Source organism: Toxorhynchites rutilus, chromosome 2, assembly GCF_029784135.1.
Source record: "Toxorhynchites rutilus septentrionalis strain SRP chromosome 2, ASM2978413v1, whole genome shotgun sequence".
Taxonomy (NCBI): domain Eukaryota; kingdom Metazoa; phylum Arthropoda; class Insecta; order Diptera; family Culicidae; genus Toxorhynchites; species Toxorhynchites rutilus.
The window spans coordinates 154,270,747-154,298,109 of NC_073745.1; the positions used below are offsets into that span (position 1 = coordinate 154,270,747).

Genomic DNA, 27,363 nt, shown 5'->3' on the forward strand with positions numbered 1-27,363 from the left:
TGGTTATAGTCACCACAAATGAGAACTTTGTCCTCAATACTTGTCATGTCATACAACTCCTTGGCAGAGGCAGTGTGAGCGTAAATCACGTCAACATCGCGGCTTCGATCGGGTGGGATGTACACAGCACATACGAAAAGCTTAAAGCCGGGTAATTTCACTAAAACACAGACTTGTTCTAACGTGGCACCGCGTTCAACGTTCACTCGATAGCTGGTATAGCGTTGTGATACAGCATCTAGCACACCACCGAAAGAAATCTTGTCGCTGTTATTTGCGTTACGATCACAACGAAAAACGCTATAGCCACCCACATTCCGTTTTGCCTGCCAAGATCGGGTCGATGAAATGTCAACAATCGACCTCAAATGCTGCCACCTTGCAATCGAGTTATCGACCTTTCATATGCATTCATCGAACAACTTGACGCCACTTTTTCGCCAACATGTGCAAGGCGTCGACCTGCATGTAACGCTGCTTCCAGCACTGCACCATATGGTTTAAATTGGTAAAATTGTTATTGAAAATGTAAAGGAAAATACACTGATGATAAATTTCAAACATTTCGTTATTAAAAAAAATACGAAATAGAAACGCATATAATAAAAATACAATGTATCGTAAATATACAAATAAACATAACATAGTAATTAATGTAATATAACCTAGTATATGATTTTAAGTGTTTGTTTAGCATTTATATTAATTTGTTCATATAATTTTATGTTTCAAGCTTATTTTTACCAGTTTTCCTAAAAACACAGATGTGTCGAATCTAAAACTACTTTAATAAATTATAATCAGTTTTTGATACAGATTCATTTCTATCATTCAAATATTCTTTATTTTCTTGTTTTCCAGGAGAAACTATGGATGAATGGGAACTATTATTTGTTTATTATATAGCTTGTAGTGCACAATTTCATTTAATAGAAAAAACGATTATTTTGTTTCTCTTCTGCAAGACTTTCACTTTACTTGTACGATTTACTTATTATTTCTTGGCGAAACTTTAAATTTCTAAAGTATAGATTCTTTAAATTTTTAAAATATAGTGAACCTTTTGTTTCGATTTTGAACAATATTTATTTACTTGCACAATTCTGAGTATTTGTTTCTCTTAAGTTTTTCCATCAACCTTTTTGGAATAGTAAATTATTTGATGCAGATTATATTCATCTATACCGTATTATACAATATTTACATTTGTTCATTAGAGTGTAATTTCTATTTACAATTTTTCTTAACAGTAAGTACCAATGTATTCCAATATCCGAATATTTTTCTAGGTGATACCTTGGATCTTTTTTTTAATAATTTTTCAGCATTAATTCGTTCCATATTGTACTGTTTTTGATTAAGTTATTTATTAAGAAAAATGAATATACAGCATTCTCGCTTTTTTTTATGTTAGACCAGCGTAATAGTTTGTATTCCTCTGTATCACATATTGTACACACATTGTTTACGGTTTTCGATCTGAAATGAAAGTCAATCGAGAAGTAGGAAAAGCATTAAATTAAAAATATCATTTAGCGATTTTCTCATTTATCCATTTATTTTCATAATCAATATATATAATAATAAATATGATTGTGTGTCCGTACATCACGATTGAACTAGAAAACGGAACAGCAGATTTAAGTTATTATTAGGTTTATATGTCAAAATGAAAATCAATCGGAATGTTAGCAAAACCTAAATAAAAGTAACTTTTATTGGGAATTTTGTTCACACGTTTACTGCCTACTAATTAAATTACCCTACCACAATCACCCTGCTGATTAAAATTATATTTTGTTTTTAAGTTCGATGTTTCTATTAATTTTGGGGTCACGAATTTGTTGTTTAAGATTTCTTACATTGCGGTAAGCTAACTGAACTTCTTAGTATACCATTTGATAATAAGCCAGGATGTTGATAACCATTTACATCACTTACATGGCCTACATGTGATTCGTTCAACCTGATTACTTGAAAAGTAAATGTAAACTATTGAATCCAATCGAATTCGGACACTGTTCTATTAAAGCACTTATTGATATTATAGATTTTATGTAGGTTTAGAAAAACGACGGAAACAGGAGACATGATCAAATTTATTAAAATCTTGTTGCCGGATGAGGTTTGCCGGTCTGCTAGTTAGAAAAAAATTAGGTATTGTCATTATTTTTACGCTTTCGACGAGATGCTACTGATTCATTAAAGTTGTGTAGTGCTCTCATAAATTCGGTTTTGGAAAGGCTTCGATCAACATGATATTTTGTTTGTGCAACATCTGAAAAGAAATAAAAAAAAAACAAGGATTAAACTCCATTGGAAAAAGCGACAAAAATTGAAAACCATGACAATTTAGAGAGAGAAAAGAAGTACCTATAAGAACATCAACTATATGAAGTTCAGACGCATTGCCAGATGCTGTGCCATACTGAGCATTATACGCAGACTTACCAGTCCACGTATAATGGCCAGTATTCGCGAACAGCAGCTGCACAATAGATCTAAAAAATCCGTACATTGATTCAGATGACTCTATGCTGAATCTCTCTCGTAAACCAATTTCTCCCTGCTGAGATTTCGACAACTCTTCAAGAGTCAATAAATCTTGGTCAGATCTTATTGGTAGGCGAATTTTGCTGTTAGCACAAATATTTGTCTTCACAGATGTTTGGATGTCAACGCTTATGTTCTCTATGGCATTTTTCATCGCTATTATGTATCTGTTCATAATATCCAATTTTTTGTCTGTAATAAAATTGTATAGTTACTTTTAGTGGCTTTATTGACATACATAATATAAAAAACGAAAGAATAACAAAAAAATATATTCATAATTGCTAAAGACATCATGTTTTTTAACAATTGTACATATTTACCAATGTCAATCAAAGATTTTTCAACTCCATCTGACTCAGAATTTACATATGTAGAATTTACAGTATAATCGTCTGCAATTAAATAAATTTGGGTGATTCATCAAGCACTAGTGCTTTTTATTTCAACATACCTTCTAAACGAATAGCTTTTCCGGGTACGGATTTATTTTTTTTGTATTATCATCTGCAAATAAATAACTTTGAATGATTCATCAATTGTTAAGGGTTTTTATTTCAACTTACATTCTAAACAAACAGCTTTTCCGGACACGGATATAGATTTTTCAATATCATTATCTGCAAACAAAAAGCTTTGAATGATTCATAAATTGTTAGAGATTATTATTTTAACATACCTTCTAAACGAATAGCTTTTCCGGGAGCTGGACGTAAGAATAGTGTTCGCGGTTCTTGTATAACTACAATGAAATAATAAGAATAATGAAATAATAACTTATTTGTGCATTGAAAAATAAATCAAAAATCAAATGAAATAGATTGAAGTTTGTAGTTATTGTGCTGAAATAGTAATGTACAATAAATTCATTACCATGAAACTGACGTTTCGTACCACTCGTGGATAAATTGGTAGAAACTGGTTTTGCTTCAAAACTAGCTTTCGGAATCCTGGCAAAATTAACTGGAAATATTTGGTATCTATATAATTATCCATGTAATAACAATCAGTTTTTTTTTCTACATACCATCATACAGTTGTTGTGTTGTGGTATTATCAAGGTTCTCAGGTGGTATCTTAGTTTTTTTGATTGAAGCTTGTTTTGTTTCAAAAGTAGCTTTCGGCATCCTGGCAAAATTAACTGGAAAAATTTTGTATCTCTATAAATATCCATATAATAACAATCAGTTTTTTCTACATACCATCGTACAGTTGTTGTGTTGTGGTGTTATCAAGATTCTCAGGAGGTATTTTAGTTTTTTTTATTGAAGCTTGTTTTGCTGCAATAGTAGCTTTCGGCATCCTGGCAAAATTAACTGTAAATATTTTGTATCTTTATTTTTATCCATATAATAACAATCGGTTTTTTTTACATACCATCGCATAGTTGTTGTGTTGTGATATTATCAAGATTCTCAGGTGGTATCTTGGTTTTTTTTATTGTGATATCCTTGGGCAAATTGATGTTGAGGACATTTTGTTCATTTTCTATAAATAAAGTGTTACTATATACATCTGCGAACCTTTTCGATTATTTTAAACTATGTATGATGGCGATTACCCAAAATTCCACTTTTCATTATTAATTCATCAATTACTGTGACTGTTTTTTCATGAGGGTTCCAGCGAACAGTGACCCTTTCTTCAAAAAAATATCTCTCGAATGCCAATTTTCTCATTAAAATATAATGTTCTACAAAATTGGCCAAAAGTTATTGTCATATTGTCTCGGCTCCATGAAAATGAAGATATTATTGACCTTCTTCCTTCAATTCATCTCCATATTGAAGTTTTATATCAAGAACGGTTAGCCATAGAATAATAATTCTTGTACCAATTTCATGTGAAATCGTGCGTAGAATTAATTCTCGATATTGTTGTTCTCGAATTATGACAATAACTTCTGTACAACTTTGTAAAACATAATATTTAAATGAGAAAATCGGTTTTCGAGTTATGATTTTTGAAAGGTTTTTGAATTCCTCGTTGATTCCCCCACATCAAAATGAGTCACAACTATAATTATAAATGAATCCTCTTATCGAACTAATCAAACTAATGGTCGCAGTGGTTCAATGCTCCTACAGTAGAAAAACTCTCTTATGCTTGCGCGCACGGTTTTACAGACAGAAAAATCCAAAATTCAGTTTCGAAGAAGCTATGACTATTAAAATTGAATTAAGTTGAAGAAAACATATTTTCTGGAGATTTTTCATTGAATTATATCCATTTATTTAAATGAATAACAATCACACCTAAATAGTACACCATAGGAATATTACAGAGACACGTACGGTCTGTGACAGCGTGCGCGAGTATACGAGTTATGGTTTTACGAGTGAATCCATGAGCAAGAATATTAGGTGGAGCAGATTCGGAAACGTGGAAAAAAATCGTGAAATCCGTTCAGCAGAATTTGATGAATAGTATTCCAGTACGAATTTTCCAAGTTATTAGCCGAAATCGCAAGTTTGCAAATTATTGACATGTAAATAAGCCGATCGTTTGGAATTTTTCATTTATAATACTTGTGAATTTTGAAATGGTGTTTTAAAAACTGGACAACTGAAATTTACATATCTAAGCACAATAAATAAACAAAGAACTCTTTTGAACGAAATTGGCGTTAAATATACTTTATTCTAGGCATTCAACAATGTATGAATGTATCTTGTTGAAATTATAACTGTTTGTGTTGCAATGAAATAGAATCAGGGTGGTTTTATAGAAGTTGGACCGAGTGTATGAGTATAATGTGACAGTGTGCAGTGGATATTCGTCACAATACAATTGTCATGTATTAAAAAAACAATCAGTTACAAAATTCGTGAGCTATTTGGCTCATAAAATCATGAAACCGTGAGATTTTCTGACATAATAATGACACCATATTTTGTTTACCAATACAAATATACTCTGCTTACTGCTCCACTTTATATGTACCTAATTGCGAGCGAATACAGGAGGGTTAATAATGAAAATTGGAGTTTTGAATTTTGAATAACCGCCATCGTATATACAAAGTTTGAAATAATCGGGAATAATTTAGGTAGCAGTTTGAGCTGAAATTGCTATAATATTGAATCAACATGAGTTTCCTCAAGACAGTTCATTTGACGTATAGCTTCAAAATTTATTTTAACTTGGAATGCACAGCTGGAACAGTGTTTTTTTTCATTTTCAGTTTTATTTCACCTTCATCAAAGCTTCTCGTCAGGTAGTCATAGGTGAACAACATTTTGCTTGTGTTTACTTATTAACGCCCGTCTACAAATCTTCAGTGATTCTACATTAAAATTACAAATAGAGAAAACAAAAATTAGTCAGCCTCGATAGATTGTACAATTTACAATTAATGTGCTCAACAATGTATTCTATTTTGTTCATCAAAGGGAGAAAAAAACAAACCTTATGCATAATAACGATTAATCCAGTTATTCCGTCTAATTTTTTGTGCAATACTTTCGTACAATTATCAGCATTGATTTGCACTGTACTAGGCCGTAGTGAAATTTTATCGCAGCAATAAACACCGATGGATTTGGAGGTCACTGGATCCAAAAAAAGAGAAACGATATTCACTACCAAATTGCATTCCAGCATGAATATGTCTCCGTGTTTTCTTATGTTTTTTGCTTGGTATATAAGTTAACACCCACATCCCCATGTACTACACGAACAGATCAACTAACCACCGAACAACAGCGGTGACCCACTTCCAATAGAGCTAACGCATCAGTTCTCCGGGCGACACATGAACAAACAGCGCATCATCATTGACGGCGCATCGACCTGAATATTTGCACCGTCAACATCATCGATACCAACGACCCATCGAAACATCGACCTATCGTTCGATACACAATCCTAAGGCTCAGCGCTTTGGCCAGGTCGAAGTCCACCACGATCGAGCTCACCGGAACCAAACTGGAGAATCAGCATAACCGTACGCCGCGTTAGGGAACTCAGCTCAGGCTAATTAGTAAGGAATAAAGTCAGTCATAATTCGATGTTCAAGGGAGGTAGTTCGTTTATAATTTTTTAAAAACCTTCCCAAAGGCCTAACTTCTTTAACTGGCGCAGTCGGTAGGATGCGATTACCGCTCAAGTGTTTCGAAATAGATATGAAATAGTGATCGAATTGATTAAGTGCAGAACAATATCGGATTAACAGAAAATATAAATAATCTAGTGCAAAGTGAAGTTTAACTGAATAACGAGAAAAAGAGGCCCAAATACAAAAGACAATACGTGTGCTTCGAAAAAGACTTGAACATTACTAATGTTTGTTTCAAAGAAGAAATTTATCAGATCAATCAATGAAGGTGCTATCGGGAAGAACCACTCTGCGAATATTAGTTTTATTCTCCATGTAAGTAATTCTCCACAATTATTATCTTATACCTTCTATATAACTAAAGTTAAAACACCCAATGTGGCAGAATTGATATCTGCATAAATATTAATAATATCATTATCAAAAGAAATTAAACGTATGTGCAAGTAGACCACCTCGCGTAGCGAGTAACTAGTGTGTAACAAACAGAGAGCATATCTGTAGTTCCACTAGTGCGGAAAGTTCTTATCAGACCATCCAACGGTGAAGTGCTAATCTCACACCGCGTAGGAGACTGATCGCATAGCAGAGTGAATATCTGTGGTAGATGCGATCGGTACAATAAGATTTCCCCCGGTCGAAAGCACAGTGTCTACACAGCAGAGAGAATATCTGCGCCGTGTGTAGCCAGCCGCGTTTAGATTGTAAGAAACAATCGCCATATAAAATATCGCGTTTAGATTTAAGAAAATTCTAAAGAAAAACTAATCAAATTTCTTCACCCCCGAGATATAGGATTTGATGGACCGTTTCCATCCCTATAATTTAAGAAATCGAGAAATGAACACGGAAATGAACAATTCTCCTAACCCAATACCTCCTCCTCCACCTCAACCGAATCCTTTACTACCCCCTAGACAGAACATGAATCGAATTGAAGAAACAAACAGAATATTCGAACAGGCTGAAAAGATTACGAAATCTCTCCAAACACCCCAAGCGGTGAGAGAACTGCAACCATTCGACGGCAATCCCGTTAAGTTGCATAGTTTCATTAGGTCCGTCGAACATTTTATGCCATTCATGGAACCTATTAAAAATACACCTTTCGAGCAAATTTGGCTTCAAGCTATAAGAAGCAAAATAATTAATGAAGCGGACCAAGTCCTAGAAACTTATGGAACTTCTCTCAACTGGGATGAGATTAAAGCAAATCTCATCGCTTATTATAATGATAAACGTGACTCAGTCACACTTACCCGCGAGCTGTTTCAACTTCAGCAAAACGGATCAGTTGAACAATTTTTTGGACAAGTACAAAATCTTCTATCCTTACTAATTAATAATACTAATATTTCTCCAAGAGAAGAGAATATTAAAAATGATAGAAACTCGACGCATAAGGAAAATGCTCTACAGGTTTTCCTAGCAGGGCTGAAAGAGCCGATTGGAGGGAACGTGCGTGCACGTCAACCCAGAAATATAAAACAAGCATTTGATGCTGCGGTAGAAGAACGTAACTATCAAAGTCGTACGGGCTTAAGTAAACCGACTTTAACACCACGTTTACCCAAACCAATACATTTTTATCCTCAATTACAAACTCGTCAACCGATGTTTAATCATCGACCATTTATTCCCCGTCAACCATATCAATCATATCAGCATGAAAGTATTCCAACCAGACCAAACTTTACGCCTCGTTTTCCAGCTCCACCTCAGGGCAATAATACCAACAATGGACAACTTCGGAAAGCATTACCGAGTCCAATGAATGCTGATAAATCCATTCGCTCTAAATATGTAAATTACGTTAATAGACCACCGCATAATTATAATGCAAGAAGCCAATTCTTTCCTGCTGTCCCACCGAGACCAGCACGGATAACGGAATTAAGAAATATTGAACAAACTCAACAAAACGCTCAAGAGTATCAATACGAGTATCAATGTTATCCCTTGGCAAGTTATCACCACGATTACTACCCAACGCCAATGGATAATTATTCATACGAAGAAGACCATTCAGAAATACATTTAGAAAATGAGCAAGAAACTTCCAATGAGACCTACGAACAAGAAACTTCTAGCGAAGCAGTCGATAACCTAAATTTTCAACTGGAAAGCACATCCCATTTCCCCAGGTAAACTCAAAAAATTTCATCCCTTACATGGAAATTCCCACACGTCAAGGGTTTGGATTGAAATTATTGATAGATACGGGAGCTAACAAAAATTATTTATGCCCCCGATTTGTGAAAAAATCCTTTGCGCTGCCTACACCAACTGTTGTCTCCAACATCTCAGGCACTCACAAAATTGAACGATATGTCGACTTCAATCCATTTCCCGACTTAACTGATAAATCGTTCAAATTTCATATTTTTGATTTTCATAATTTTTTCCACGGCCTTATTGGGTATGAAACGCTTCAGGAACTTAAAGCGAAGATTGAAACAGATGACAATTCCATAACCATATTAGGAACAAAACTTCAGATGCTCAGAAAACATCCAGAACCTTTCTCAAAGGAAATTTCAAGAGAAACCATTCATAATATAGAGATACCAGTTTCCGAGCAATCAGGTGATTTTTTACTAGAAGATGATCTCGAAATCAATACAAACCTTTTCATATGTGCTGGTTTATACCAAGCAGTAGGTCATAAAGCCATTGTCAGTCTCAAGAACAGTTCAACTGAGAATCAAACACTTTCATTAGATTATCCACTTGAGATCACTCTTAATAACTTTGAATGCTTGGTTGAGCAAAACGAATTCAATTTTTTGGAAGCTCGTCCTGACAGATTCAGAAAACTTATGGACCAACTTCGTCTGGATCATTTAAACAGAGAAGAGAAAAATAGTTTGATCAATGTCATTGAGGAAAATCAAGATATTTTTCACCTCGACAACGAACCCCTTACAGCTACTAATGTTGTGAAACATAAAATTTTGACCCATGATGAGATACCTGTGTATCAGAAAAGCTATAGGTATCCTCATTGCCATAAAGAGGAAGTCGGCAAACAAATTCAGAAAATGCTTGATGAAAACATAATTCGTCCTTCTACGTCACCATGGAATTCACCCATTTGGGTCGTTCCGAAGAAAGCGGATGCTGCAGGTATTCAAAAATGGAGAATCGTCGTTGATTACAGAAAGCTCAATGCTAAAACTGTGGATGATAAATTCCCCATACCGAATATCACGGATATCCTAGATAAATTAGGGAGAAGTAAATATTTTACAACCCTAGATTTAGCTTCGGGATTCCACCAAATTCTGATGGAAAAAGACGATATTCAAAAAACTGCATTTTCAACTGAGAACGGCCACTACGAATATCTAAGAATGCCATTCGGGCTGAAAAACGCCCCGGCAACATTTCAGAGAACAATGAATGCTGTGCTGGTAGGCCTAGCCGGATTTATCTGCCTAGTGTATATGGACGATATCATTGTATTCAGCAGCAGTTTACAAGAACACTGCAACAACTTAAATAAAATTTTCGCTGCTCTTAAAAAAGCCAACTTAAAAATACAGCTCGACAAAAGTGAATTTTTGAAGAAAGAGGTCTCCTTCCTCGGTCACGTGGTGAATGAAGAAGGTGTAAAACCAAACCCAGAAAAAATTGAAGTTATCCAAAATTGGCCAATTCCCAAAACCGAGAAGGACATTAAATCCTTCTTAGGAACACTGGGATACTATAGAAAATTCATAAAGGATTTCAGCCGGATAACGAAACCGCTAACACAATGTCTTCGGAAAAATGAGAAAGTAGAACATACTCCAGAATTTCTAAAAGCATTCAACAAGTGCAAACAGATACTTTCTAGCAGCGCTATTCTAATACACCCAGATTTCGAAAAAACCTTCATATTGACAACAGATGCATCCAAATACGCAATAGGAGCTGTTCTCTCACAAGGTCCAATCGGAAGAGATAAACCTGTTGCTTTTGCATCGAGAACACTCAGTCAAACCGAAGAAAAGTACTCCACTATTGAGAAGGAGTTACTAGCTATTTATTGGGCAACCAAATATTTCCGACCGTACCTTTTCGGAAATAAATTCATTTTATACACAGATCACAAGCCGCTTACTTGCGCCGTGAACTTGAAAGATCCATCAAGTAAAATTGCCAGATGGATGATTGCTTTAATGGACTATTCCTACGATATAAGATATCGTGCCGGAAAACAAAATGTCGTTGCCGATGGCCTCTCTAGAATTCCCCAAAATTTAAATCTGAATGAAGAACAAAATGATTCTTCATCAGACGCTGCTACGCAACATTCGGCAGACACCGATGACTCGGAATTTATCGCATGTACCGAAAAACCGGTAAACACTTTTTCCAATCAGATCATTTTGAAAATAGATGGAACTGAGAGTGAGACCACCGGAGAACAAGTTTTTCCCAAAGTCCTAAGACACACGTTTACAAAAGTGAATTTTGGTGTACCAATATTACTAAGAATATTCAAAGAATTCATGGATCCTAAAAGAGTAAATTGCATTTACTGCCCAGAAAATCTCATCAACACCCTTCAAATTGTGTATAAAAACTATTTTTCTCGCGTCAAAACGTTTAAAGTAGTTATTTCACAAAAGTTCTTAATTGACTTAAAAACTGAAGAAGAACAGAATGAAGTCATAAATACAACACATACAAGAGCTCACAGAGGCATCGAAGAAAATCTGATGGCTATCAGCCAGAAATTCTACTTCCCGAACATGAAAAGGAAAGTTAGAACACACGTCACATTGTGCAATACGTGTAAAACTGCTAAATATGAGCGACATCCTTATAAATTGAACCTAGCCCAAACTCCAATACCTAAAAAGCCGCTAGACATAGTTCATGTTGATATATTCATATGTCAACCAAACACGTTCATATCCGTGGTAGACAAATTATCGAAGTTCGGAATGCTTTTTCCAATTAAATCGAGATCGATTCCTGACGTCCGTTCAGGACTGACAAAATTCTTCTCAACATATGGGATACCCAGACTTTTGGTCAGTGACAATGAACCAGCACTAAAGTCTGTTGAAGTAAGAGGCATGTTAGAAGAACTAGGAATTGAAACATATTTCACACCATCTAATAAAAGCGAAGTGAATGGAATCGTTGAACGATTTCACTCAACAATTGCAGAAATGTTTCGCTGTTGTAGATCGAAACATGAGGGATTAAGTAAGAAAGAGTTGTTTAGAGTCACTGTAGCACTTTATAACGACACTATTCACTCTTCAACCAAGATGCGACCCAAAGAAGTATTCTTTGGAATAAAAGAGGGAGAGGTGAGACCGAGTAACATTGAAGAAATTGTTAGGAAAAGGAATGAAATATACAATGAAGCAACATTAGCTCTCATTAAAAAACAAAAACAAGATTTACAGCACCACAACAAAAACAAGGAAGCTGACCCATCACTGGAAGTGGACGAAACTGTATACGTCGCGCGCCAAGGGGTCAAAAGTAAAACAAAGGATAAGTATAAACGATATCAAATCGCAAGAGATAACACAAAAACCTTCCAAGATCAGAATGGAAGAACGATACATAAAACAAAAATAAGACGTCAAAGAAAATGACGTCTCGAAACCCAAAGTAGTACTCACATATTTCTCTATTCCAGATTAGCCCTTGATGTTACAGCAGAAGTGACGATAACAGACCTCTCACGACATGATGGAATAATAGCATTTAGCGAGAGAGAAGCGAAGATTATCACATCTCAACATTTCCATCTCCACATCGTGGATTTGGAAAAGTTCGAAAGTAGTTTCACCAACCTCCAGTATACGTTACACCAGTTCGAACGACAAAATTTCACGAAACCATACCTTAAAACATTGGACATTAGGATGAAACAAATTTCCGACAATTACAAACAGTTGAAACCCATACACCGACAGAAACGAGGACTCTTAAACCCATTAGGAACGTTTATCAAATCATTGACCGGCAATTTAGACGACGACGATTTACAATTAATCCGACAAACGATAGAAAATTCAAAAACCAAAACCAACACACTTATTGACAACAACAACCGACAAATCAGAATCAATCAGGAATTCGAAGCTAAAATTAACAATTTAATTAGCCACGTAAATGAAAACCAAATTGAGGTTTTAAGAAGAATATCGAGAATTGCCAATAACGTAAACACAGAATATGAAAATCATTTAAAAGGAATAGTTCACGATCTATTTTTCAATCTAGATCTACTAAACAACCAACTAAGAGACATTTTTGAAATTGTACAACTATCGAAAATAGGGATTTTATCTAGGGCAATATTAAACAATAATGAAACAGAGTTTGTACTAGAAAAGTTAGAAGAACAAAATATTCACATTAACAATATTGACCAAATTTATGAATTTCTTAGTATAGAAACACATCATGAAAGTACAAAAATAATATTTGTGATCAAGATCCCAATATTTATGTCAGAAAAGTTCCAATATATTAGATTTGAAACATTACCAAGAAAAAACAGAATTATATCGACACCCTACAACTCAGCTGTTCTGAGTAAAACACTGACACTAGGAATAAATAACGAATGTACAATTGTTGAAAATTATAGAATTTGCCAAAGACAGGAGCTCACGAATTTAACAGGCGACGGTTGTATCGACAACGCATTAAGAGGAATCAACGCATCTTGCCCCTACGAGGAACATCGCATCGGAATGGACATTAAGCCTATCGACGACCACACGCTGATCGTGAGAAACGCTGATAAATCCGTTCTTCTGGATTCAAATTGCAACATCAAATCGAGACAGATAACGGGAACTCTACTGATCAAATATCCAAACTGCTCTGTTTCAATCAATGGAAGCAAATACGACGACAAGAGGACAATTAATCATCACGAGATCAGAACTATTTCAACAATTGGAGTGAACTTTCAGCCAACAGTAATCTTCAACCAACCTGATCTGCAACAAGTAAACCTGCTTAGAATTGAAAACCGAGACCACATCCATAAACTGCAAAGAGACCACATAACACTGCAACATACTACGATTGGATTCCTGATTCCACTCGCAGCCATGATCATAGGATTGGCAATCATGAGCCTGAAGAAACATATTGGAGTATACACCACACCACGAAATGTATCAACAGAGGTAAAACCCTATGCTAACACAAAAAGCATGACATCTTCCCTCTCCTCAGATCAAACCCAACAAGACAAATCACTAGAAAACCCAGCACAAACAACTTCAACGATACTCGCAGAAGTTCATCTATGCAACAATCAACAACAGCGGTTTCAATTCTAGCAGCCTCATCGAATTGTACCTCCGAAGAAAACAACTTAAGATTCGAGACGAATCTTCATTAGGGAGAGAGTAGTTAACACCCACATCCCCATGTACTACACGAACAGATCAACTAACCACCGAACAACAGCGGTGACCCACTTCCAATAGAGCTAACGCATCAGTTCTCCGGGCGACACATGAACAAACAGCGCATCATCATTGACGGCGCATCGACCTGAATATTTGCACCGTCAACATCATCGATACCAACGACCCATCGAAACATCGACCTATCGTTCGATACACAATCCTAAGGCTCAGCGCTTTGGCCAGGTCGAAGTCCACCACGATCGAGCTCACCGGAACCAAACTGGAGAATCAGCATAACCGTACGCCGCGTTAGGGAACTCAGCTCAGGCTAATTAGTAAGGAATAAAGTCAGTCATAATTCGATGTTCAAGGGAGGTAGTTCGTTTATAATTTTTTAAAAACCTTCCCAAAGGCCTAACTTCTTTAACTTATATATCCATTGTGATAGACGAAATTATCGTTTGGCTCAGTTGTTATCAGAACATCTTGTTTGGTGGTAATGGCACAATATGACCCGTGTTTCTGTCGAAATATTTTTTTTTTACTGTATGTATAATATTTCATTTTTTCACCAAGACGGTTTTTCAGTTGGTGAAGTGGAAACGGAGCTTTCCTTATATATGTAAGCAATATCCGTAAATAGTTTTCAAATGGGAATGCTGAGAATGCATCAAGATTTCCATGTATTAATGCATCATCAGCTAAGTGGGTAGCTAGGTGAAAATTATATACGAAAAATTGCTCTCCATACAGCATTTGGAACTCATGCCCAAAGCATGTAGTAGATTTTTGGCGATATCATTCTTGATTTTATGGAGAACAGGATGGCATAAAATTCGTATCGCTGCATGTAGTTTCAAAAAATGGTCGAAAAACCGCTTATCGACCACATTTAAAAAAATAAAAGGACCAAGATATAACAAGATAAAACGATATTCGGATGCTTTGTAGTACTTAAATTCCTTTAATGGTCTCGGTCTTCTGACGAATTCTGAACATATCTGATATTTTACAGCGTTGATTCTGTAGTCTATTTCCATTTTCTGCGCGTTGGTCAGTGAATAGGGTTTATTCACCGTATTTATCCAATAATTTAGAAGCGTCTTAACAACGCCCAGGCATATGTTATGCATGTAATCGATAGGAATCTTTGAAACGCATCCAATGTTTATTTCAGCGAGTGGCAGGAGTCTATTGGTGTTCGCATGATGTCCGTCAAAAAGGTTCTTGAATGATTCATCCGTTCTAGAGGTCCAACCGATATTTGGGAACACAGTTCGGTGTCCAACACTATAGCCCTTGGTTGTGCATTTCGGACATCCGTACAAACCGTTAGCTGCCTATAAACATTGAGTTTAATCGAAATATTACGGAGATGTTTTGACGTAGGACTACGTCTTTCATTTCTATGCCGGGGTGTAAAATCAAAGTTTCGAAAACGAAAGCGTTACGCCGGAGACCGAAATTTTGAGCGTTAATAGCTCTTAAACAACTGAACGAAATGGTATGATAAACATTTCATTCGAAAGATAAAATGTCTACGCGTTCTATACTTGTTACTTTTTGATCCAAAAACTTGTTTCAATAGTCTTAAAATTGCTTTCAAAACAAGCTATTGAAATCACCAATCGGTATATACGCGAGCGCCGCTCGGAAATCCATTCAGTTCTAATTGAACAGCGATGGGAGCATGTTGTCGCTTTTGTGGTGAAGCTCTTCGTTTATCATGAAAGCGCGGATGAACGGTGTCACCTGTTTGTGCACCCTAGGCCAGAAGGGAATCCATCAGGAGGAGAGTGATGCCACAAACGGTTCCCCGGAAAGACATTGCTACACACACATACACGCGCGGAATTCTTTCCGTTTGGCTTTCCATTCAGCATCGAGAAAGTTCCGGAAAGATCTAATCATTTCTGGAAAATAATCTGCCAGCTCCTCTAGGAATTTAAAAATACATTCATGTGAAAGAGTTTATTTGAATGTTTTCTAACCATACAACACAGCGATCAAATACATTTGAATTTGTAATTTTTCAACCAATTGTAATTAGCAGGAAAGCTTCTGAAGATTATTCTTCCCCATCAGTAGGATATTTCCGTATCCAATATTGTATGCGTAAGCAATCGATTATTGCTCAGTCGCCGAAAGTTTCGAGCTCAGAGAGTTCATTCCCCTCTAGTATGCCTTCCAAATTGCCATCGTAAACCACACCTTCTCTCGATTCAATCACACACAAAAAGCATACTTAAGCGATATTCTGGTGGTGAGACACATTTATTTTTCGTGAGGACATCGACAAGACAACATCGTTGCCTAACGTGCTGGAAGAGGTGGACGGCGAAGGATCGACACATACACGAGCAGAATTCTTTCCGTTTGGATGCCATTCAGCATCGAGAAAGTTCCGGAAAGATCTAATCATTGCTGGAAAATAATCTGCCAGTTCCTCTGGGAATTTAAAAATACATTCACGTGAAAGAGTTTATTTAAATGCTTTCTATCCATGTAACACTGTGACCAAATATGTTTCAATCAAGTGCTATTAACAGATGGTTATCGAATTAGCATTAACCACTGGTGGGCTTCCAGTATCGAGGAAAATGTGGAAATATCTAATCGTTACTGAAAATAATCTGCCAGTTCCCCTTGGAATTGAAAATTACATTCAAGCGAAAGAGTTTATTTTAATGTTTTCTATCCATAAAATATCCATATAATACATTTGGGTTTGTGATTTGTCAATCAAGTACAGTTAGCAGGAAAGCTTCTGAAGATTATTCTTCAGAACAAGGTTTTTCGTATCCTATGTTGGATGCATGAAACCTTGTGCCTTCAACGTAACGCTCTTGTTTACGAAGTCCCCCAAATATTCATTTATTCATTCATTCAGAATGGATTTAGATTCAACTTCAAACAAATGATCTCTAAATCAACGGTAGTCCTACGTTACCCTTGCGGTTATACCATAGATATAACCCACTTCCTGTTTTTTACCTTTATATCCAGAACAAAAGCTTTCGCTTGGGCATCCATTATAAAAGCACTTACAGACAGTTCCAATTGAGTATTGTTAAATTCCATTCCATTTGCAATCAAATTTTGAAGTTCCAACACATAGTCTTGCATGTATTCATGAACATTTGATGGTTTTTCAGGCCCATGATAAACCGCCACCGGCAAAACATCCGGAAATTTGTTCATTTTCACCATGATTGGCCAAAAACTACTACGCGAACTTTTGGCCAGAGGCACTCCATCAATTCCAAACTGGATTTCATAGCGTTTGTCGAGGGCATTTTTTCATTTTTCAATAATATGTGTTCGATCATTTTTTTGATTCCAAAATAACAGTAATATCCATCGCCCATGCGACAAATCTCTATATTTTGTAGCTTAGCGCTTTTTTTTAAAGTACTTATACGTTTGGGTAGATCTGGAAAGTGATGCTGACTAAACCATTGAAGTAGATCATTGGTAGCAGTCTCGGAAACGTTGTACTTTATGTGCCAGGATACAATTTTCTCGCCCACACTAGGCACATCTGGTTCGCTTTCGCTTGAACTCTCGTTATCAGTCTCAAGTTGCATTCCTTCTGCCGATTCTCCACTCCCTCCGACGTTTTGGTTTTCACAAGTATCAGTAAATAAAGGACATATTTCATTACCTGTTTCAGTCATTGAACCTAGACTCGGGGGTATGCCACTTAAACTAGTACCTCTGCTTAGTGTTGTCGTTTGCGTGATATCTGACCATTTGTAACGTTGTTCCAGTTCTTTACGACTTTTTCTGAATATTGATGACGAGGACGTCATGACTGGATATGACAAATAAGCCAGTTACTAATTGTGATACAAATATTTATAATCTTGGGATATGTATCTTAATATATATGATGTATCAAGCGTTACTAGAGACTTTTCGTAGGGTGGCCACCCTATATAGAAATAAAAGACGTAGTACTACGTCAAAAATGCAATAGGAATAGTTTTTTGGGAGAGACACAATTGTAATTTCTGTTAGTATCACATTTTATCAGAACAAAAAAAGGAAACGAACACACCAATTTAACACAATCTTTAATCTGTTTGAAGCCACTAGAGAGGCATTTTATAGAAAGACGTCTCCATACATAAAAGTTTAAAGTTTACTGGTAGAAGTTCCAAAATCATTAGTCCGTTATAAATCGTTGCAATTTGTTTAACTATGACTGTGTAACTTGAACCAATTCCACCTTTCAAAGTAGATGGTTCCATGGTTCTAAACCACTTAATAATAAATATTTCTCCCGCTCGCATAATATTGGGCTTGCCTTCCACATTCCATATGAGCAACAAGTGGAACATTGTGTTAAAATGATGAATTTTCGCGTCAGACTTTCCAAATCTTCTGGTTGTCATTTGTTTCTATGCGGCAACACACCATAACAAAATTAAAAACTCCCAGAGCAGGTTCCTGCAGATGAGCCTAAATACCGCCCATACGGAACAAGAGCATAAATTAGCTGAAATCAAAAATGTTGAAGCCGAAATGCTAAATGTCATAAATAATTTTTCCTATAGAAATAGAGGCTCTCCCAAGTATATAGAAATTATAAGACGTTATAAACAAAATATGATAAATTCAAATAAGGAGAAATCGAGGATGAAAGGCAAAAATGTATCTGTAACAACCCTACTGAATGCGACGCACCTCACGATACACCGTCAAACTTTATGTTGTGCAGCTCCCAGATGCCACCCTGGACTATTATTTGTCAACCTGTTTTGTTTATAGGTATACAAAACAAACAGTACCAGTAACAAAAGTCGATTGATTAAGTGAAAAGGTTTGTTTATTGAGATAGTTTATGCGTTGAGTTTACTATTCGATTTAAATCTAACTCAAATCTAAAAGCGTCGGGAACCGTGTCGATTTTCTTTTAAAATTACATTCTCTGTGGAACTTTTGCTGTCTCAACGTATGCATTAACTAGCGTCATTCATTAATACTTGGTTGAGATTTCTATGCCGAATAACACGCCTTGAATGTACTCTGGAGTGGCAAGCTCTAGAATACGCGTGACCACAGTGCAAGCCGGAAGAATTTTCTTTGACGAAAAATCCCCCGACCAGAACGGGAATCGAACCCGAACACCCGGCATGATAGTGTGGGACGCTAACCACTCGGCCACGGGTGCACCATATATTACATGCATACAATTGTCCATAATTAAAAACATACTTAAGTACGAAGATAGCACGGATCACTATTTTGTGACTACTACAGACAAACCATCAGTAGAGAAAACTAAACGTGAGTGCTAAAACTTTGTATTTGAAAAGAATTTTCTGATGTATCCCAAATTATGTTATTATGCAAACAAAAATTGTTCTCCTGATGCTAGACAAGAATTGTGAATTTATAATTACTAAATGTTTTCTCATTTTGTGTTTCTCCCCGAAGGGATTTTATAGCTTAGTTCTGTTGTAAATATACGAGTTACGAAACCGGAAATTGTCTGTCCAGTTGCTAATGCAACAGCATCGTTTAAATCGAATGTAAACGTGAAGTGAACTCACCTGTCCTTCTAATCTCTGACGCCTTGTTATGCTGGAGATTACCTGAAATTGAATGAAACAATTAATTAATAAATTAAGAATTTATTGACGACAAAAATAGTTTCCATACTCACCAATTTATTTTTCCAACAGAATTAGTAGCACCGAGTTGTTTCCTTTTATTTGAGTGCGCGTTTCCACTTGTATATAATAGCTGTAAAATGTAAAAAAAATAGGTTAAAATTGAATACGAAGAATTGAGAATCAAAGCGAAAATGCAGCAACACTCGAATCGTAACCTGAACTCACCTGTCTTGTAAATCCTCTCAAGGATTGTTTTGCTGAAGATTCCCTGAAATAAAATGAAATAATTAATGATAACATTAGAAATTAATTAGAAACAAAAACAAATTCTGTACTCACCAGTTGTATGATCTGTTTTTTTTTTTTTTTTTTTTTTATTTAAATCGTTTATTTTTACAGGCTCAGTTACATAGGTTTAAAGGAGCCGAACTCCTTACTGTATTGTTACTAGTATATATACATTTTTCCTTAATTCTAATGTTAATAATATAGGAAACCGATTACTCGCGGTCGACTCGAGTTTAGAAGGGTGACATATTTTCTTCAGGAAAAGGAGGGGATATGAGGATATATTGACAATGATCACATTCACACACTCAATCACACTCATCACACTCAATTCTTAAACCTATCTTATATCTAATATGTATTTACATTTCATCTTATTCTTAAGAAGGGATCCGATCTCTCACAAAGGAAAAGGAAAAGGAAAAACTAAGGGTATAAGGACAATCACACACGAAGATCGATAGCTTTAAGGAATACATATATTTGGGACATGTAATCAAGGTCTAACCGAGCCAACACGTCTCTCACCGGCATCATGGGCTGCCTTCCTCGGGCCCGAAGGGTGACTACTAAATTCGATCTGGCGACAAGATACAGCTCGCACGACCAAACAACGTGCTCGATGTCGTAGTAACCTTGGCCACAAACACAAAGATTGTTGTCGGCAAGATTAATACGAAAGAGTAGCGCATCTAACGAACAGTGATTGGACATGAGTCGGGAGAAGGTGCGAATAAAGTCCCGACTCAAGTCCAGACTTTTGAACCATGGTTTTAGGCTAACCTTAGGGATAATCGAGTGGAGCCACCGGCCCAATTCATCTTCGTTCCATTTGCGTTTCCAGTTAACTATGGTATTTTTGCGAACTAAAGAATAAAATTCATTGAAGGCGATTTGACGCTGATAAATATCGCCTTCAATTGCACCTACCTTTGCTAATGAGTCAGCCCTCTCATTACCCAGAATCGAGCAATGTGAAGGGACCCAGACAAAGGTAATGACATAACAGCGTCTGGATAAAGCACTCAAAATTTCTCGTATTCTCTCAAGGAAGTACGGCGAGTGCTTTTCCGGCCTCACTGAACGGATAGCTTCGACAGAGCTAAGACTATCCGTTACAATGTAATAGTGTTCAACAGGTCGTGAAGCGACGCTGTCCAGCGCCCAGTGTATTGCTGCCAATTCAGCAATATACACTGAGCAAGGATTCTGAAGACTGTGGGAGGTGCTAAAAAATTCGTTGAACACTCCAAATCCTGTGGACTCATTCATAGAGGACCCATCAGTAAAGTACATATTATCACAATTGATATCCCCATACTTTGCATCGAAGATCGTTGGAACGATCCTCGATCGAAGATAGTCTGATGTTCCATGGATATCCTGCTTCATGGACAGATCAAAATGCACAGAGGAATTGATGTAGTCAGGAAAACAAACACGGTTGGGAATATACGAAGAAGGATTAACCTGCATGGAGACGAATTCATGATATGAGCTCATGAATCCAGAATGAAAATTTAGCTCGATCAGCTGCTCAAAATTTCCGATCACCAATGGGTTCATAACCTTACACCGGATGAGGAACCGAAGAGATAATAAATTGAAGCGATCTTTTAGTGGGAGTAGGCCTGCCAAAACCTCGAGACTCATGGTATGCGTTGAGGGCATACATCCCAACGCGATACGGAGACAAAGATACTGAATTCGCTCGAGTTTAATGAGGTGTGTTTTGGCAGCTGATTGAAAACAGAAACTGCCATACTCCATCACTGAGAGAATAGTTGTTCGATACAACATTATAAGATCTTCGGGATGGGCTCCCCACCAGGTGCCGGTAATTGTACGGAGAAAGTTTATTCTTTGTTGACATTTTTTACTCAGATACCTAATATGGGCCTCACAAGTACATTTAGAGTCGAACCATACCCCAAGATACTTGAATGACATAGCATGAGTGATCGGTTTACCCAAAAGTTGAAGCTTTGGTTTTGCTGGTTTATGCTTCCTAGAAAAAACCACCATCTCTGTTTTCTCCGTGGAGAATTCGATCCCTAGCCCAATGGCCCAGGTTGAAAAATTGTTCAAAGTATCTTGTAAGGATTCTTGCAGGTCGGATTCGTTTGATCCTACGACAGACACCACTCCATCATCTGCAAGTTGTCTTAGGCTGCAATTTTGTGTAAGGCAATTGTCAATGTCGCTTACGTAGAAGTTGTACAAAAGGGGGCTTAAACATGAGCCCTGGGGGAGTCCCATGTAAGAGACCCGACTTACTACCGAATCTCCGTGAGAAAAGTTCAAATGTTTCTCACAAAGCAAGTTATATAACATATTATTCAAGAGAGGCGGCAGACCCCGAGATTGTAATTTGTCTGACAAAACCTCTATTGAAACAGAATCAAAGGCCCCCTTTATGTCCAAGAATACTGAAGCCATTTGTTTTTTTTCGGCGTAAGCCATTTGAATTTCTGAAGAAAGCAACGCAAGACAATCATTCGTCCCCTTGCCCCTGCGGAACCCATATTGTGTATCTGAGAGTAGGCCATTCGTTTCAACCCATCGATCAAGGCGAAACAAGATCATTTTCTCCAACAATTTCCGTATACAAGACAGCATTGCTATTGGGCGGTACGAATTGAAGTCGGACGCGGGTTTTCCGGGTTTTTGAATAGCTATAACTCGTACATGTCTCCAATCATCTGGAACAATATTATGCTCCAGAAACCGATTGAATAAGTTCAACAAGCGATGTTTCGCCACATCAGGGAGATTTTTCAGCAAGTTGAACTTAATTCTATCCGATCCCGGAGCAGAATTGTTACATGAAAGGAGAGCTCGGAATCAAGATCGCACCTATCTTGTGGTATATCTCGAATAATTCTTTGCACTGGAGCGGAATCGGGACAAACCTTTCGTGCAAAATTAAAAATCCATCGATGTGAATATTCCTCGCTTTCATTGGATGAAGAGCGATTTCTCATGTTTCGAGCCACTTTCCATAATTTTTTCATTGACGTTTCTCGTGATAAACCTCCCACGAAATTTCGCCAATAAGCACGTTTTTTCCCTTTGATCAAGTTTTTAAATTGATTTTCAAGATCCAAATACGTTTGAAAATTCTCAATGGTTCCACGTTTCCGAAAAGCTTTAAATGCATTCGATTTATCTCCATAAAGCTTGGAACACTGGCCATCCCACCATGGATTGGGAGGCCTTCGACGAATAGTGGAACCTGGGATGGGTTTCGTTTGAGCGCGAACCGCGCTGTCATAGATCAAACGAGAAATGAAGTTATACTCCTCCAATGGAGGCAAACCATCTCTGGAATTGATGGCTAGAGCAATCGCGTCCGCATATTTTTTCCAGTCAATGTGTCTTGTGAGGTCGTATGCCATGTTTATTGATTCAGAAGAAATCAACCCATTTGTGATAGAAATATTGATTGGCAAGTGGTCACTACCGTTGGGATCCTGGATTACATTCCACTCGCAATCTAACGATAGTGAATTCGAGCAAAGCGAGAGGTCAAGAGCATTTGGGTTAGCAGGAGGTTTAGGTACACGTGTTGTTTCCCCAGTGTTCAAAACGGTCATATTGAAGCTGTTACAAAGGTCATATATCAACGATGAACGATTATCGTCGTACGGTTCCCCCCAGGCAGTTCCGTGAGAGTTGAAGTCTCCCAAGATTAATCGTGGCTCAGGAAGGAGTGAGCACATGTCAACAAGTTGCTTGCGGCTAACCGCAGCTCTCGGAGGCCAATACAAGCTGACTATACAGAGGTCTTTGCCTCTGATGTTTGCATGACAAGCAACAGCTTCGATCCCTCCAATAGGTGGAAGGTCAATTCGAAAAAATGAGTGACACTTATTGATCCCCAATAGTACCCCTCCGTATCTGTCATCGCGGTCCAAGCGTATTATATTAAAATCGTGGAAAGAGAGATCATTTTGAGAAGAAAGCCAGGTTTCGGATAGAGCAAAAACATCACAATTGAGTTTATGAATTAGAAATTTGAATGTGTCCAATTTAGGGATAAGACTACGACAATTCCACTGTGATGAAAACAGTGATATCTCCGACCTCTCTATTTAAATTAGACATCAAGAGAGATAATCATTGCAAGGAGGGGCCATGTTTGCATCAATTGCTGCAAAATTGTCTTTAGTACTGGAAGCATTGCGGTGACAATGGTTCTGATGGAGTCGGAAACATTAAAACACGTGAGGATTTGATCCACAAGGTCAGACAACTTTATAAATCCCGATTGGGAAGTTGAACTTGACGGAAAAATAGGGACAGTTGGGGTTTTTGATGTCCCCTCGAGTGCTGGGTCGTTCGAAGGTGAACTATTACCACGGAGGCCAGGAGGGACCTGATTTTGCTTATCCGCTGTACTCGATTTTTTGGGCAAGCTAACAGGTGGTTTCACCGGAGGGACTTGTCCTTGAACTTTGGGAGTGGTCACATTTTTGCGCCGGGGATTCCCTTGAGAAATAAACGGCGTGCCCCCGTTAGCTGTATCCGCTTCCATTTCGTCAACTGGCAACGTAGCGAAGACATTGTGTGTATTGATTGGTTGTTGTTCTTGAGCCAGTGGAGAAGCGCCCTTCAAAATTTCTGCGAAAGTGCGTTTAGAGCGTTCCCTCAAAGAGCGCTACTGTTTCTCCCAGCGAGCCTTGTATGTTTCACAAGCTGAGAGCACGTGTGGGGATCCCCCGCAATATGGACACTTATGCTCAGTCGCACTGCAGGATTTCCCCTCATGTTGTTCTCCGCAAGTGGCACATCGTTCTTTATTGGCACAATAAGCAGCCGTGTGACCAACTGACTTGCACTTTAGACAAGTCATTGGCTTTGGAATAAAAAGTCGCACGGCTAACCTCAATTTATCTACCATCACGTAGTCAGGGAGAGCTGAACCAGCGAAGGTGACTCGAAACGAGTTGGACGGCGTAAATTTCTTTTCTTCTCCTTCATGGGAGACTGTTCCGAGCTGGCGGCAACCCAAGATCTTAACAGTCGTCGAGGGCAGTTTTTTAAAACGGCCGGTACCTTCACTCGTAATGTATTCGCACGTCAAGCCCGTTTCGCTTATCACACCCTCAATTTCGACTATGTGAGAGGGAATGTAGACCCGATACTCAATCGTAAAATTCTGATCGACAACAATCTTGTTTGCGTCTTTTCGATCATTCACGACAACTCGCAATTTGTTTGGTCTAACCTTCGAAATTTCCGAAACGGAGGTATACCTTGCCAGATCTTTCGCGATCTGCATGACTCTCAACGCCTTTCCATTTGGCTTAGGCCTGAAGAAAACAACCCAGGGACCAGTTCCGGGCGCATCTTCTGGATAGACCTTTACACGGGGAGTGAGAATAACAGGGGGGGGGGTGAAGGCGAGGACGGGGATTGAGAGTGGGAAGGCGAAGGTTGAGAAGAAGCGGGAAGAACAGAGGGAGAAGACGAGGTTGAAGGTAGAGTGGGATCGTTAAGGGCAGATGGGAGATTTGCTAGTTTTTTGGAGGGAGGCTTGGTAGGGTTAGCTGACTCGTCCCCAGAAGAAGTATCTTCCGTATTTGGAACACGTTTGATTGACTTTTTTTTATCCGTTAGGAGGGAACTAGAGTCAGAGACCTCCATATCCGAAGGTCCCCCACTCTCTGCCATTTTAAATTTTTACTTATATTGTAAGTATTTTTTTAAACAATATTTCACAATAAAATAATTCACAAAAAAAAAAAACTTATAATTATTAAATATTTTCTCTCAGTATATTTAATGTTATTCACCTATGAACGCACTCCAGTGCAGATGAACGGGAGCGTGCTGAAAGCTCGTTGGTGGTGGGAATGTGCCTACGACACCACTACACACAGTCGTCGGTGAAAGCTTACCCGCACTGTCACTGTTGGCACGATGACTCGGCGAAATCTCCAATGTCGGCGAAGCAGCGACAAAACAAAAACCAATGCTTGGCTTTCCGAGGATGAAAGCCTCTATTCACTTGCAGGCAGGGCACTTCACTCACTATCCAGATAGCGAAATGAACTCTTCAGCGGCAAAAAAAAACAACAATCACGCGGTAACCGATAACGGAACTTGGACGTGACTTTCCTTCGTCTGGTTACTTCGGACAATCGGCGAAGAATGACCGTATGATCTGTTGTTTTGTATGAAATGACAGTTCATCGTTGAAGAAAAACAAGTGGTTCCGTTTCGTTTCATAAATTGTTCCTTATTTTCGACCAACAAAGAGCGTTACGGCCAAGGTTAGGTCGATGATTTTTTCGTCGATTGGATTGTGGGCAGGTCCAAATAGCTGAATCGAGTTGATGCAGTCGTCGAGTCCAGTTTCAGTCAATATGACAACATCAAGCTCGCAATCAGAGACAGCCAAGAATAAATCGTCTATTTTCGTTCGAGTCCCACGTACATTCTGGTAGTACACCCAGATGCAATTTGCAATCGAGTCCGCCTGTTGTCGATGTTCCTGAGGTGGGAGTGGTGCGGCGCTGGAATCGACGGATAAATCAGGAACGAAACAGTTCTTAGCGACATCGTACTTGCCTTGAATTGGGGTTTGGAAGACCCCTCCTCCGATCCTACACACAGGTCCGGGACGACTGCTGCTCGATGACTGGAACGGCTCGACTGTGGCAGGGAGAGGAGGGGCTTCCACAGTGTTAATTTCGATGCGTCCCAGAATGGTAAGATGACGGGTAGAAATCGAAATCGGAAGCTGATAATCGATGATCGATGAAGCGTCAACAACTGATGTACAATACGTTAAATCGGAGTCTGGTTGTTGCCTCCAGAATTGTTTGTCGGCCGAAAAGAGTTTTTTTATTGGTCCAGAAACTCCCTGAACACTAATCCGTCCAGCCAGGTTGACGCAAGTAGCGCCTTTTCTTGCAATGCCGGCTCGAGTCCAATTTTGAACGAAACGAACGACATTTTCGCGACATCTTTCCCTTTCGGGACCAACCGGATTACGTCACACGGTGAAGAGAGGTCAAGACATCGTGTCACAATTTTTTGCACATCATCGGGAGTAATCATAGGCTGAAATCCCGATAAATACAACCAAAATTTCGGTGGAATCGGAGCAGGTACGATGGGGCCGATGGACAGATCGCTGAGGTCTATAGATCTTGTTCCGCGATCCGTAGCCAAAGAAGTCGAGTCGTATTTTTCCTCACGAGGGTGTTTTAGTCCTGGCCATGTCCGACAGATAGGTGTAACCAATGAATTAGACTTACTACCACCCGCATACGATTGAGCCAACGAGATACCGTGAACCTTCTTGTCCAATTTGTCGACTGCATCGACAAGCAGTTTACTTGGCTCGTTAAATCCTTCGAGGTAACAGAAGAATCGCCCTGGGATTTCGAAGTGTCTTCCATGTACTGCTTAAAACTCCGACCATTCAATTCAATTCGACACTCAGTGC

The 27,363-nt window shown here is 38.1% G+C and overlaps 2 long non-coding RNA genes across 2 annotated transcripts; both read right to left on the reverse strand.

Moving 5' to 3' along the window:
* Window positions 1–1,399: 1,399 nt before the first annotated feature.
* Window positions 1,400–19,746, reverse strand: LOC129767279 (uncharacterized). Its single transcript, XR_008741507.1, has 3 exons — window positions 19,667–19,746; window positions 19,554–19,595; window positions 1,400–1,479 (listed from the first exon to the last, which is right to left on the reverse strand). It is a non-coding gene; the product is annotated as an uncharacterized LOC129767279 (long non-coding RNA).
* On the reverse strand, window positions 3,008–3,652 carry LOC129767277 (uncharacterized). Its single transcript, XR_008741506.1, has 5 exons — window positions 3,581–3,652; window positions 3,427–3,516; window positions 3,233–3,295; window positions 3,120–3,173; window positions 3,008–3,060 (listed from the first exon to the last, which is right to left on the reverse strand). It is a non-coding gene; the product is annotated as an uncharacterized LOC129767277 (long non-coding RNA).
* Window positions 19,747–27,363: the final 7,617 nt, after the last annotated feature.